Source organism: Heterodontus francisci, chromosome 15 (assembly GCF_036365525.1).
Source record: "Heterodontus francisci isolate sHetFra1 chromosome 15, sHetFra1.hap1, whole genome shotgun sequence".
Taxonomy (NCBI): domain Eukaryota; kingdom Metazoa; phylum Chordata; class Chondrichthyes; order Heterodontiformes; family Heterodontidae; genus Heterodontus; species Heterodontus francisci.
Window position 1 is genome coordinate 8940022 of NC_090385.1, and position 14618 is coordinate 8954639.

Sequence of the window (14618 nt, forward strand, 5' to 3'; positions counted from 1 at the left end):
CAAATGCGGAGCCCATGTTACAATCTACTTATCCCAGTTCATTTCTGCTTTTCAACGTTGAATGACGTGAGGGGGGGGGGGGGGGGGGTGGGGGGGGGGGAATGGGGACATCACTGGGAAGATGACAATGCTGCCTGAATCTTTCAGCCGTGAATTTTATGTCTAGAGGCAAAAAACAGCAGCATGCTTGCTCTGAAATAACACAGGAAAGTCACTTGTAAAATTAGCCTTCTGTATGTAATGAGAATCAAAGAAGTTGAAAGCAATGTGCATAACAGCATGGCCTTTTCTACTGTACTGTGTATAAATGACACAACTAACAGTTGGAATTCAAAAGATCAGCATTAAAGCATCCAGCATTAAATGTGGTTACTTATTATAGTTAAGCCGATTTTAAAGTTCATGCTTCAACTGCTACGTAGAATTGCCACTCATTCGAAATCCCAGAACTATCTTCCTAACAGCACTGTATCTGCACCATACAGACTGTAGCGGTTCATGAAGAACATCCATCACCACCTTCTCAAGGGCAACTAAAGATGAACAATACATGCTGGTCTTGCCATCTCAAGTACGAATTGAAGAAAAAGATTTTACAGCTCACAAAGAACTATCCTTTTACCACCACTTCTATATTGCTGCAGCTTCGTTAAGATGTTTTCTGTGATGTAAGTTGCTCGACGTACATCTGGTTAGATGGGGAGTGTGTGTAGCATGATGCACAAGAGCACAAGGCATCCCATTTGTGTGGGACAGGCTGAATGAACCATTAGATATTTTCCTGGTTGTTATTCCTCCTGGCTTGGAATTTGTGTTTTTTTTTATGGTGAATTTTTAGCGTTCACTGTCATTACCCGTCTGAATCAGACTGCAATTTCAGGATTTAGCACAGGCTCAAATTAAGGAGGAAATCCCGATGTTGCGGTCAGTCGCTCACTGCTCCATCTCGGGTTGCTCTGTGGAGCCCTCCTTGAGCTGGCAATCAGCGAAATCAATTGATGTAGTGAGAACTTCCCCTTTTCTGTGCCCACATCACTGTTCAAAACCCCATAAAAAGGTACACTTTGTTCAATCAGGTGTAACTGTGTTTTTACCAGCAATCTGAGTAATAACATCTGCTGGACAACAGAGCTGGCCCTAAAAAAAATAATTTTCTAATTGTGGACTACTGTTAAATATCTCTATCACTGATTACTAGATCTTTTTAAACTAGATTTTATATAATTGTTTTTAAATTAAGTTCATGACATTTCAGCTTCTGCCTTAACCCCATGTGTATGCCCCAATCTTTATTTCTCTCTCAGTAAAGCTTTTAAAAAGCGATTTGATTTCTGTGCTTTTCATTTCCTGGTTGGCTGCCTGTGTGAATTCTTTAATGTGATTGGCTGCGTGGACAGCTTGCTGCCATCACTGTATCTCCACACTGGGAATCCCCATTAAACATAGAAACATAGAAAATAGGAGCAGGAGTAGGCCATTTGGCCCTTTCAGCCTGCTCCGCCATTCATTATGATCATGGCTGATCATCCAACTCAGTAACTTGTTCCCGCTTTCGCCCCATACCCTTTGATCCCTTTCGCCCTAAGAGCTATATCTAACTCCTTCTTGAAAACATACAATGTTTTGGCCTCAACTGCTTTCTGTGGTAGCGAATTCCACAGGCACACCACTCTGTGGATGAAGTAATTTCTCCTCTTCTCAGTCCTTAAAGGTTAACCCCGTATCCTCAGACCAGGACCTATGGTTCTGGACTCCCCCAGGATCGGGAACATCCTTCCTGCCTCCACCCTGTCAAGTCCTGTTCGAATTTTATAGGTTTCTATGAGATCCTCCCTCAGTCTTCTGAACTCCAGCGAATATAATCCTAACCGCCTCAATCTCTCCTCATACGTCAGTCCCGCCATCCCAGGAATCAGTCTGGTAAACCTTCGCTGCACTCCCTCCATAGCAAGAACATCCTTCCTCAGATAAGGAGACCAAACTGCACACAATATTCCAGGTGTGGCCTCACCAAGGCCCTGTATAATTGCAGCAAGACATCCCTGCTCCTGTACTCAAATCCTCTCGCTATGAAGGCCAACACACCATTTGCCTTTTTTACCGCCTATTGCAGCTGCATGCTTACCTTCAGTGACTTGTGTATAAGAACACCCAGGTCTCGTTGCATATTCCCCTCTCTCAGTTTATAGCCATTCAGATAATAATCTGCCTTCCTGTTTTTGCTACCAAAGTGGATAACCTCATATTTATCCACATTATACTGCATCTGCCATGCATTTGCCCACTCACTCAACTTGTCCAAATCACCCTGAAGCTTCTCTGTATCCTCCTCACAACTCACCCTCCCAAGCAGTTTTGTGTCATCTGCAAATTTGGAGATATTACATTTAGTTCCCTCATCTAAATCATTAATATATATTGTGAATAGCTGGGGTCCTAGCACCAATCCCTGCGGTACCTCACTAGTCAGTGCCTGTCATTCGGAAAAAGACCCGTTTAGCCCTACTCTTTGTTTCCCGCCTGCCAACCAATTTTCTATCCATCGCAATACACTACCCCCAATCCCTGCACTTTAATTTTACACACTAATCTCTTATGTGGGATTTTGTCGAAAGCCTTCTTAAAGTCCAAATAAACCACATCCACTAGCTGTCCTTCATCAACTCTACTAGTTACATCCTCAAAGAATTCTAATAGATTTGTCAAGCACCATTTCCCTTTCATAAATCCATGCTGACTCAGTCCGATTCTGTTCTCCAAGTGCTCCGCTATAAAATCTTTGATAATGGACTCTAGAATTTTCCCCACTACCGACGTCAGGCTGACTGGTCTATAATTCCCTGTTTTCTCTCTACCTCCCTCTTTAAATAGTGGGGTTACATTAGCTCCCCTCCAATCTGTAGGAACTGTTCCAGAGTCTATAGAATCTTGGAAGATGCATCCACTCTTTCTAAGGCCACTTCCTTAAGTACTCTGGGATGCATACCATCAACCCCTGGGGATTTATCGGCCTTCAATCCCATCAATTTCCCCAACACCATTTCTCTACTAATACTGATTTCCTTCAGTTCCTCCCTTTCACCATACCCTGTGTTCCCCAACATTTCTTGTATGATATTTGTGTCCTCCTTTGTGAAGACAGAACCAAAGTATGCATTTAGTTGGTCAGCCATTTCTTTGTTTCCCATAATAAATTCCCCTGTTTCTGACTGTAAGGGACCTACATTTGTCTTCACCAATCTTTTTCTCTTCAAATACCTATAGAAACTTTTACAGTCAGTTTTTATGTTCCCCGCAAGCTTACTCTCGTACGCTATTTTCCCCTTCTTAATCAATCCCTTGGTCCTCCTTTGCTGAATTCTAAACTGCTCCCAATCCTTGGGTCTGTTGTTTTTTCTGGAAAATGTGTATGCCTCTTCCTTGGATCTAATGCTCTCTCTAATTTCCCTTGTAAGCCATCGTTTAGCTACCTTTCCCTTTTTACTTCTGCGCCAGACAGGAATAAACAATTGTTGCGGTTCATCCATGCGTTCTTTGAATGTTTGCCATTGCATATCCACCGTCATCCCTTTAAGTAGCATTTCCCAATCCATCATAAGATTCAGGACCCTAGTCTCAGAATGAACTACATCACTCTCCATCTTGATGAAGAATTCTGTCATATTATGGTCGCTCATCCCCAATGGGTCTCGCACCACTAGATTGTCAATTATTCCTCTCTCATTACACAATACTCAGTCTAGGATGGTCTGTTCTCTAATCGGTTCCTCAGCGTATTGGTCCAGAAAACCATCCCATATACACTCCATGAATTCCTCCTCTACGGTATTGTGACTAATTTGATTAAAGAACACTACAATCCACAGCATGGTGAGAGAGGTGAAGTTCTCACCACTCGTTAGGTCCCTCATGTTTCTTCGAGGTCAGCTGAGAGTGCTCTTGCTTTGCCGCTGAATGTAAAATTCCGGCCCATGTGTTTGTATACAGTGGAGCTGAACTTGACCTTGTGTAATAATGTAAGATTGCTGACAGCGAGACTGCAGCAGGTTTTACAGCTCTCCTGTTGAAATCAGTGGAAATGATAATGAGATGTAAAAGGAGCCGGTGACTTGCTGTCACCTGTTTTACACTATCACGCAATGTCGAGGTCAACCCCCAGTGTGCATTGCAAACTGTTAGAATATCAGACACACTACACCTAAGCCTGGACCTGTCCTGGGCAATGTCCAAGAATGCACATCCAGGTTTCACTGAATAGCAATCAGGAGCAAGAAAACTGGCAAAGTCTGCAGCCTTCACTTGCTCAGGTACAGTGAGGCTACTTATTGTATGTTGGCTTGGCTCAGTTTGATAAACTCTTGCTCCAAAGCAGGAGGTAATGGGTTCAATCCCCATTAGAGTCTGGAATACATAAAGGCTGATATTGGACCTCATTGCACCTTGTTTTCTGGTTGAAAAATGGGTGCAAAGAGGTACAATTTAGCAGGCCAAACTCCTATGCTGCAACAGTGTTAGAAGCATGACCAATGCCACATTTGTTTCAGGCACTATAGAGACCTCCATATCGACCACTTGGAATAGGCATTAGGTTCCTTGAATATACCAATAAGTGGCCTAATGTCTATTACAGACTGCAATGGGAAATTGAATTGCCTTAAACACAGCTTGGATTACTAGATAAACATGTAGCCTCATGGTGGTCATTAAAGGTGCCAACACCAAAACGGTTTGTTTTTAATAAAGTGTTTACCTGAATGTGAAGCCTGGAAAGATCAGGATTGACCCGCCCAACCCCACATTAAAGTTGCAGGCCAGTTCTCATGAAAGGTCATCGACCTGAAATGTTAACTTGTTAATTCTGTCCAATCTAGAGTCAGGCAGGGCTGTCCTCTCTCCCCTGCCTTGTTTGTATGCAACATAAATGAGATGTATGGAGTCCAGTTGGTTGAAGCTCTCAAACAGGTTTATTAACAGTTGACTAGTATAGACAGAACAGAGCAAACTATTTACAGAACCTTCCTCTATGTGTTACAGTTGCCGGGTGAATGGCAAAAGAACCAAAGGCAACATGAGGAAAAAAGATTTTTCATGCAGCGAGTGGCTGCATAGCTTTCATAGCTTTCTAAAGCGAATTGGATAATTATCTCTGCTCCAGATCAAATTAATAACTATTGCAGGCTTTCGCTTATTGTGCCTGTTTGCAGACATTCAAGAAGGCTTTTTAAAATTAAGCTGGCTCTTATGGGGGAAGGATACTTATGCGCATTTTAAAAGCTTTTTTTTTATTTACTAAGAAACTGACTACTGTACCTCAATCAAACTAACAAATAGTTCTGCATAATTTTTTAAAGTGATTTTCAGTTATTAAACGTTAACATACACACAGGTGGCAGATTGAACTGCTTAAAAGTGCTTATCTTCTGTGATCGTCCCATTTCCAGCTGAAACGGTACAATGTCACTGCGCTTAAATATATCAAGGAATATTTTTAAAGCAATTTTTATTACATTGCATTCTAAACTGCTGCCGATTGCGCTAGATCATGGCAGATTTTACGTCTGGTGATCTACAAATGAGTTTGAGCATAAACTTGGGGTAAAAAAGCACTATTCAAAACAAGTGCAAATTACACCTGAATCACCGATTGCTCCCCCTGTCCCCCACTGCCCCACCCACCCCACCCCACCCCACCCCCACTGCCCCACCCACCACTCTCCCCCCCCCCCGTGCCCCACCCACCACCACCAGAAGCAGTCATTCATCTATTTCCTGTTTGTGAGAACTTACTTTTTGCAAACTGGCTCCCATGTTTTCCTGCAAAACAGTGAAAATAATCCATTGGTTGTGAAGACACAAAAGGTGCTATAATAATGCAAATTTCTTTTCTTTCCTGTCACACTATAGAAATCAGCTCTCTCAGCACAGAGTTGAAATTGATCCTGTGATATTTCTAGTTTGCATTCATCAGTTTCAGACTGGGTTCACTAACTGAGCTACATCCTCCTTGTTATTTTATAGGATAAGGAAGAGATAATGGGTAAAACCTACTTCCTGCCATTTAATTTTGTTAGTGCCCATATAAATGCAAGTATTATACATCATCCCAGGAGAGTGCTTTGGATTGAAAGTTAATCAGCATCGTAGAAGGACATGTTGATAGAGAGAGATGAAGTAGAGGTGACGGGAGGTTAGTGTGCACCATTAACAGCACATAGACTAGTTGGGCCAAATGGCCTGTTTCTCTGCTGTGAATTTGATGTTTTAACCAATATAATTATTTTATATAAATGCCTAAAATGCACTGAAATAGCTAGAGATACAGTGCAGTACTGAAATCCAGGGAATTATGCAGAATGCTTTCCTTGCATATCTAAGACATGAACAGATACAGCTAAGTCTAAAATGTACATGGAAGTGGAGATAACAGCATTAATTGACGCATGAGGCATCAAGTTTAAAGACAAAGGAAAATACTTCAGTGACTTGTACACAAAGCAACATTACAATGAGCTGCCTGGAGGCAAAGACTTGTGGGCTATAAATGTCTATTTCTGTAACCTAGCATGACTTCAATCATGCCTTGTGATTGTTCATTAGTTCATAGGTCAAAGGTCCCTCCATCAATGTGACACAGAAAGCTAACATCTTCATCTTATTACCAAAGAATAATCAGCATCCGTTAAAAGGGTTACTTATTCCTAATGTCTGATCCCATGAGGTTAGTTAATCCAACAGATCACCTGATAGAGTGAACTTATTTAATGTCATATGATTCAAGTTTCACGTCAAGCATAAAAATGTTTCATAATGTGTTATAAGTCATACATTAATAAAGTGTTGTTTGTGGCGGATGGAGGAAATATTACCAGCCTTCATGGTACACAATAACGGAAAGAAAGAGCTCCCTGTATTAAAACTGTTCAAGCACAGTTCCCCTTTTGTACTGATGGCCTTTGATCTGCCTCTATTCTGTGCACTAATGAGACTCTTCCTTGGTTTAGTTAAAAACTTAATCCTTAGCGTCTTCATATTTTGACTTTTTAACAAATGTTTGGCAATCTGTACAGTGGAACAGTTTCACTTACAACTCCTCCTGTGTCACATTTATCCTACAGTAAAGAAAGAAGGATTTGCTTTTATATGGTACCTTTCACAAACTGAGATGTCCCAAAGCACTTTACACCCAGCAAAGTGCTTTATAAACTATAATCACTGTTGTAATGTATTAACATTTTTCAGAATATCAGCAATAATATGCAATGCTCCTCACATCCTGTGAAAATTGTAGGACCAAGGAAAACACGATTAATGCTAGCTTGATGGTTATATTTTTTTAAATGCCATGTATATAGCATCATTCATGTTCTCAGGATGTCCCAAGATGCTTTACAACAAATGGATTACTTTAAGTGCAATTATTGAAGCAATTCAGGTAAATATGGCCACCAAGTGTCACAAGAAGCATATGGATGGATCAATGACCAGAAAAGGTGGTTTTAGAGTTACTGGTTAAGGGAAAGGTGTTGGCAAAGACTCTGTGAGGGCTGACTTCTCTTCATCAAAGGGTGTCTTGGAACCTTCTGTTGTGGGATGACCTTAAGTGGACCATCTGAAGAAGCTGTAAGTGATGGTCACCAGAGGAAGTGATATTGCATCATACACAACCAGGGAGTTGCAGGTGCAGCCCGACAGAGTGAGGTGTGTGTCGGTGTTGCGCTTGAAGTAGTTGTATGTATATATATGTTCCAGATAAGTTATAATAAAATCCCATGTTTTCTTTGGATGTGACTTGTAGTCCTGTGAGTCTTATAATAGTTCACATACCAAAGGAACAAGTAATATTATATGGTGGCAACATACGGGATTTTTTTTTCTGAAGACCAACAAATATTAGATCTTTGCAATGTTTCATTTTTTCTGAAGAACACACCAAGAGAGAACAAGGAACAGAAGGTTACTTATGTGGAGTGGCTGAAGATTCAGGTGAAGAGCAGAGAAAGGATCCTGGGAGATGTTGAAACTCTGTGCGTACTGTAGGCAATTTGCGAGGAGATCAGAGCTCTCAAGTAATCTTTCAGTGGCACTAAAAATTTAAGAAGAAGTAGTACATACATTGCTGCTTTAGTTTTCACATTTTGTTATGCATCATGAGCAGGGCCTAAGATGAAAATCATGGGAAGTGCTCAACAGCACCACTGGAGGTCCAGCAAAAAGTAAAAGGCTGGTTGTGGCAGCTGCCAGTACTGCAAGCTGCAGCTTTCTTAAGAAAAACTGCTGTGACTTTTAAAAAGAATCAATCAAGCTGTATAAACAAGGAATTGCTCTCTCAGTTTTTTAAAACAAAAACACAAGCTGTGTAAACAAAGCAGCCAATAGTCTTTTACTCTTAAAAGGACAGGCCTACAAAAAAAAACTGTTAAAAAAGGAAACAGAATGAAGTTTGCCAGTGAAAAAGAAAACCTGTGAAAATGCTGTATTTGTGAAACAGCAGGATCATCCAGAAAATGGCTTTCAAGTATCCAGTTATGGACTGGAAGGCTTTGGAGATAGCATCTGAATTTAAACTGTTTCGACAATGGATGGAACTGTGTTTCATGGAACAAGAAGTGAGCAAACCAGAGAAACAAGCAATAAAAATTAAGATCGCACTGGGCAACGAGGGCCTGTAATGAATCAATACATCAGGATTGTCAGCTGAGGATCTGAAGGACCCTAGCTAGCTATGGACATTTCTGAAGCAGCAACTCAAGGCAAAAGTCAATTTCTGAGTACATAGGCTTGAGCTTATGACCTACCGGCATAAGCAAAATTAGTCCATTGACCTGTTTATTGCAAGGTGCTGAGACAAAGCTCAAGAATGCGACTTTGCAGATATCGAATTGTTGGACCGGGTTATAGTAATCGGGTTATAGTAACCAATAGAGGCCTTTCAAAAACACCTTCTAGAAAAGGATAAAGGGCACACCATAGATGCACTACTCAATGATGGAAGGAAATTTGAAGCCATCAGAGCTGAGCATCAGCAGTTACAAGCGTTGGGGGCGGCTACGACAATTGTTATGGTAACCAAGGCTCAGACGTCTGCTAAGCCTATTGGCAAATGTGGTCTGACACCCAATTCACCGTTGTCCAGCATAGCAGGACCAATGCAAAGCTTGTGGCGTGTGAGTTCATTGGGCATTGGGCAAGGCAGTGCAGAAGGCCGAGCTCAGATTCTGAACACAGGAATAGTAGCAGATCACATGCAGAGAAAGAGTCTGCAAAACAGGATGGCAAATGCAACGAGAGCATGCCAACACCCAACAAAAACTCAAGCAAGTACATCAGGTCATCAGGGAGACAGATGGCCAGGAGGACACGGATGAAGAATGACTCATGTGAACAGCGAACATGCATTTCACATAGTCAATTTGGATCAACATGTTGATGCTAGTGCACAATCTGAGGCATTCACCATGATCAAGAATGTATGTCTGCAGAAGAGTGACAAGCATATACTCTGAGTAAAAATTGACACTGGAGCAAGTGCAAATATTCTGCCCATCCATATACTGAAGGACATGGACTTAAAGAAATGGCAATCTCTGCTACAACCCACCACAGCTAGGCTGACTGCCCACAATGGTTTTCAAATCAAGTGCATTGGAATGATAAAATTGCAGTACAGCGATGGGAGCTCTGAATGGCTATTACAAATGTTTTATATTGTAGACACAACTGGTCCAGCTGTCACAGGACTTCCAGTATGCCAAGGTTTCCAAGGTGTAACAATACATGAAGCCAGTAATGCACGGAAGATGTTAGAAAATATCCAGGTCGAGTGTATCAGGTCGGTCCATGTAAAGGATGACACAAAGGCTGGGAGTCTTGACAAGAAGAGATGATATGACTGGGAGTCTCTCCAGTGTCCTTGACGACCATGTGTGCAGGAAGTGTATCCATCTGCAACTACTGGCTACCCGCGTTACGGAGCTGGAGCTGTGGGTGGATTCACTGTGGAGCATCCGCGATGCTGAGGACATCATGGTTAGCACGTTTAGTGAGGTGGTCTCACCGCAGGTAATGGCTGCACAGGCAGAAAAGGGATGGGTGACCACCAGACAGAGTAGTAGGTGCAGGCAGGTAGTGCAGGAGTCCCCTGTGGCCATCCCCCTCTCAAACAGATGTATCGCTTTGGATACTGTTGGGGGAGATGACTTCCCAGGGAAAAGCAGCAACAGCCAGGTCCATGGCACCATGGAGGGCACAGCAGGGGAGGAAACGGGGTGGAAGAGCTATAGTGATAGGGGATTCTATCGTAAGGGGTGCAGATAGGCATTTCTGTGGCCACAAACAAGACTCTAGGATGATATATTGCCTCCCTGGTGCTAGGGTCAAGGATGTCTCGGAGTGGCTGCAGGGCATTCTGAAAGGGGAGGGTGAGCAGCCAGAGGTTGTGGTCCATATTGGTACTAATGACATAGGCAGGAAGAGAGATGAGGTCCTGCAAAATGAATATAGGGAGTTAGGCAGAAGATTAAAAAGCAGGACCTCTAGGGTTGTAATTTCAGGATTACTCCCTATGCCACGTGCTAGTGAGGTTAGGAATAGGAGGATTAGGCAAATGAGTGCATGACTGAAGAGCTGGTATAGGCGGGAGGGCTTCAGCTAGTTGGGTCACTGGGATCTCTTCTGGTGCAGAGGTAACCTGTACAAGAGGGACGTGTTGCATCTGAACTGGAAGGGGACAATATCCTTGCAGGGAGGTTTGCTAGTAATACTCGGGAGGGTTTAAACTAGTCCTGCAGGGGGGTGGGATCCAAAGTAATACTCTCTCAGATGAGATAGTTGAGGCAAATGTAGAGGTTAAAGCAAGCAAGTCCAGTAGGCAGGCCGGGCAGGGGTAGGACAGGGAGCGTGGAAGGTTTGGTAGGCTAAACTGCATTTACTTTAATGCAAGAAGCCTTACAGGTAAGGCAGATGAACTCAGAGCATGGATCGGTACATGGGATTGTGATATTATAGCTATTACAGAAATGTGGTTGAGGAATGGGCAGGACTGGCAGCTCAATGTTCCGGGGTACCGATGCTTCCGGCGTGACAGAGGTGGAGGTAAGAGAGGAGGGGGAGTTGCACTATTGATTAGGGAGGACATCATGGCAGTACTTAGAGAGGATATCCCGGGGGGAATGTCCAGTGAGGCCATATGGGCGGAATTTAGAAATAGGAAAGGGGTGACCATTTTGACGGGATTATACTATAGGCCCCCCAATAGTCAGAGGGAATTGGAGGAGCATATATGTATGGAAATCACAGATAGGTGTAGGAATTATAGGATTGTAATAGTAGGTGATTTTAACTTCCCTAATATTGACTGGGACTGCCTTAATGCTAAGGGATCAGATGGGGAAGAATTTGGTAAGTGTGTCCAAGATAGTTTTCTGAAGCAGTATGTGGATGGCCCTACTAGAGAAGGGGCTACACATGACCTCCCCTTGAGAAATGAGGCTGGACAGGTGGTTGATGTGTCAGTGGGGGAGCACTTTGGGACCAGTGACCATAACTCTATTCGCTTCAAGATAGTTATGGAAAAGGATTGGACTGGTCCTCAGGTTGAAGTCCTAAATTGGGGGAAGGCTAATTTCGATGGCATCAGACAGGTTCTCTCAAAAGTTGAATGGGAGAGGCTGTTTACAGGTAAAGGGACGTCTGGCAAGTGGGAGGCGTTTAAAAGTGAGATAGGAAGAGATCAGGGCTGGCATGTTCCTGTAGATTGAAGGGCAAGACTGGCAAGTTTAGGGAACCTTGGTTGACGAGGGATATTGAGGGTCTGGTCAGGACAAAGAAGGAGGCATATGTCAGGTTTAGGCAGCTGGGATCAAGCGACTCCCTCGAGGAGTTCAGGGGATGTAGGAGTACACTTAAGAAGGAGGGCGAAAAGGGGCCATGAGATTTCCCTGGCAGATAAGATAAAGGAGAATCCTAAAAGGTTCTATAAGTATATTAAGAGTAAAAGGGTAGCTAGGGAGAGAGTAGGTCCCGTTAACGATCAGTGTAGTAATCTATGTGTGGAGCCACGGGAAATGGGTGAGGACTTAATTGGGGGAAGGCTAATTATAACATATTAGGCAGGAACTGAAGAATTTAGATTGGGGGCGGCTGTTTGAGGGTAAATCAACATCTGACATGTGGGAGTCTTTCAAATGTCAGTTGATTAGAATCCAGGACCAGCATGTTCCTGTGAGGAAGAAGAATAAGTTTGGCAAGTTTCGGGAACCTTGGATAACGCGGGATATCGTGAGCCTCGTCAAAAAGAAAAAGGAAGCATTCGTAAGGGCTGGAAGGCTAGGAACATCCGAACCCCTTGAGGAATATAAAGACAGTAGGAAGGAACTTAAGCAAGGAGTCAGGAGGGCTAAAAGGGGTCATGAAAAGTCATTGGCAAACAGGATTAAGGAAAATCCCAAGGATTTTTATACATATATAAAGAGCAAGAGGCTAACGAGGGAAAGGGTTGGCCCACTCAAGGACAGAGGAGGGAATCTATGCGTGGAGCCAGAGGAAATGGGCGAGGTGCTAAATGAGTACTTTGCTTCAGTATTCACCAAACAGAAGGACTTGGTGGATGATGAGCCTAGGGAAGGGAGTGCAGATAGTCTCAGTCATCTCATTATCAAAAAGGAGGAGGTGTTGGGCGTCTTGCAAAGTATTAAGGTAGATAAGTCCCCAGGGCCTGATGGGATCTACCCCAGAATACTGAGGGAGGCAAGGGAAGAAATTGCTGGGGCCTTGACAGAAATCTTTGCATCCTCATTGGCCACAGGTGAGGTCCCAGAGGACTGGAGAATAGCCAATGTTGTTCCTTTGTTTAGGAAGGGTAGCAAGGATAATCCAGGAAATTATAGGCCGGTGAGCCTTACGTCAGTGGTAGGGAAATTATTAGAGAGGAATCTTCGGGACAGGATTTACTCCCATTTGGAAACAAACAAACTTATTAGCGAGAGGCAGCATGGTTTTGTGAAGGGGAGGTTGTGTCTTACTAATTTGATTGAGTTTTTTGAGGAAGTGACGAAGATGATTGATGAAGGAAGGGCAGTGGATGTTATCGAGATGGACTTCAGTAAAGCCTTTGACAAGGTCCCGCATGGCAGACTGGTGCAAAAGGTGAAGTCACACGGGATCAGAGGTGAGCTGGCAAGATGGATACAGAACTGGCTCAGTCATAGAAGACAGAGGATATCAGTGGATGGGTGTTTTTCTGAATGGAGGAATGTGACTAGTGGTGTTCCGCAGGGATCAATGCTGGGAACTTTGCTGTTTGTAGTATATATAAATGATTTGGAGGAAAATGTAGCTGGTCTGATTAGTAAGTTTGCAGACGACACAAAGGTTGGTGGAGTTGCGGATAATGATGAGGATTGTCAGAGGATACAGCAGGATATAGATCGGTTGGAGACTTGGGTAGAGAAATGGCAGATGGAGTTTAATCTGGACAAATGTGAGGTAATGCATTTTGGAAGGTCTAATGCAGGTGGGAAGTATACATTAAATGGCAGAACCCTTAGGAGTATTGACAGGCAGAGAAATCTGGGCGTACAGGTCCACAGGTCACTGAAAGTGGCAACGCAGGTGGATAAGGTAGTCAAGAAGGCATACGGCATGCATGAAGGACGTGGAGGCTTTGGAGAGGGTGCAGAAGAGGTTTACCAGGATGTTGCCTGCTCTGGAGGGCATTATCTATGAGGAGAGGTTGGATAAACTCGGATTGTTTTCCCTGGAACCACACAGGTGGAGGGGCGACATGATCGAGGTTTACAAAGTTATGAGCGGCATGGACAGAGTGGATAGTCAATAGCTTTTTCCCATGGTGGAAGAGTCAGTTACTAGGGGGGCATAGATTTAAGGTGCGAGGGGCAAAGTATAGAGGGTATGTGCGAGGCAAGTTCTTTACACAGAGGGTGGTGAGTGGCTGGAACTTGCCGGGGGAGGTGGTGGAAGCAGGTACAAGAAATACATGAATAGGATGGGAATAGAGGGATATGGTCCCCGGAAGTGCAGAAGGTTTTAGTTTAGGCAGGCATCAAGATCGGCGCAGACTTGGAGGGCCGAATGGCCTGTTCCTGCGCTGGACTGTTCTTTGTTCTTTGTTCTTTTAATGAATATTTCTCGTCTGCATTTACTGTGGAGAAGGTCATGGAAGCTAATGAGTTCAAGGGAGGGAACAGCGATATCCTGGAGCGTATCAACATTACAAAGGAGGAGGTGTTGGAGGTTTTGAAGTGCATTAAGGTGGATAATTCCCAGGGCCTGACCAGGTGTATCCTAGGTTGCTCTGGGAAGCAAGGGAGGAGATTGCTGGGACCCTGGCAGAGATTTTTGTATCATCGTTAGCCATGGGTGAGGTACTGGAAGACTGGAGGATAGCTAATGTTCTGCCTTTATTTAAGAAGGGCAGCAGGGATAAGCCAGGGAATTACAGGCCGGTGAGCCTCTCATCAGTGGTGGGAAAGTTATTGGAAGGGATTCTGAGAGATAGGATTTATATGCATTTAGAAAGGCAAGGTCTGATTAGGAATAGTCAGCATAGCTTTGTGCATGGGAAATCATGTCTCACGAATTTGATTGAGTTTTTTGAGGAG

The 14618-nt window shown here is 43.5% G+C and overlaps 1 long non-coding RNA gene across 3 annotated transcripts in view; it reads left to right on the forward strand.

Moving 5' to 3' along the window:
• The first annotated feature begins 435 nt into the window (after nucleotides 1-435).
• The window catches only part of LOC137377478 (uncharacterized), a 98949-nt gene continuing 84766 nt past the window's right edge, over nucleotides 436-14618 (forward strand). For all 3 annotated transcript variants that reach the window (XR_010976420.1, XR_010976421.1, XR_010976422.1), the window contains exon 1: nucleotides 436-668. This is a non-coding gene — a long non-coding RNA (uncharacterized lncRNA). The remainder of the gene's footprint in view (nucleotides 669-14618) is intronic.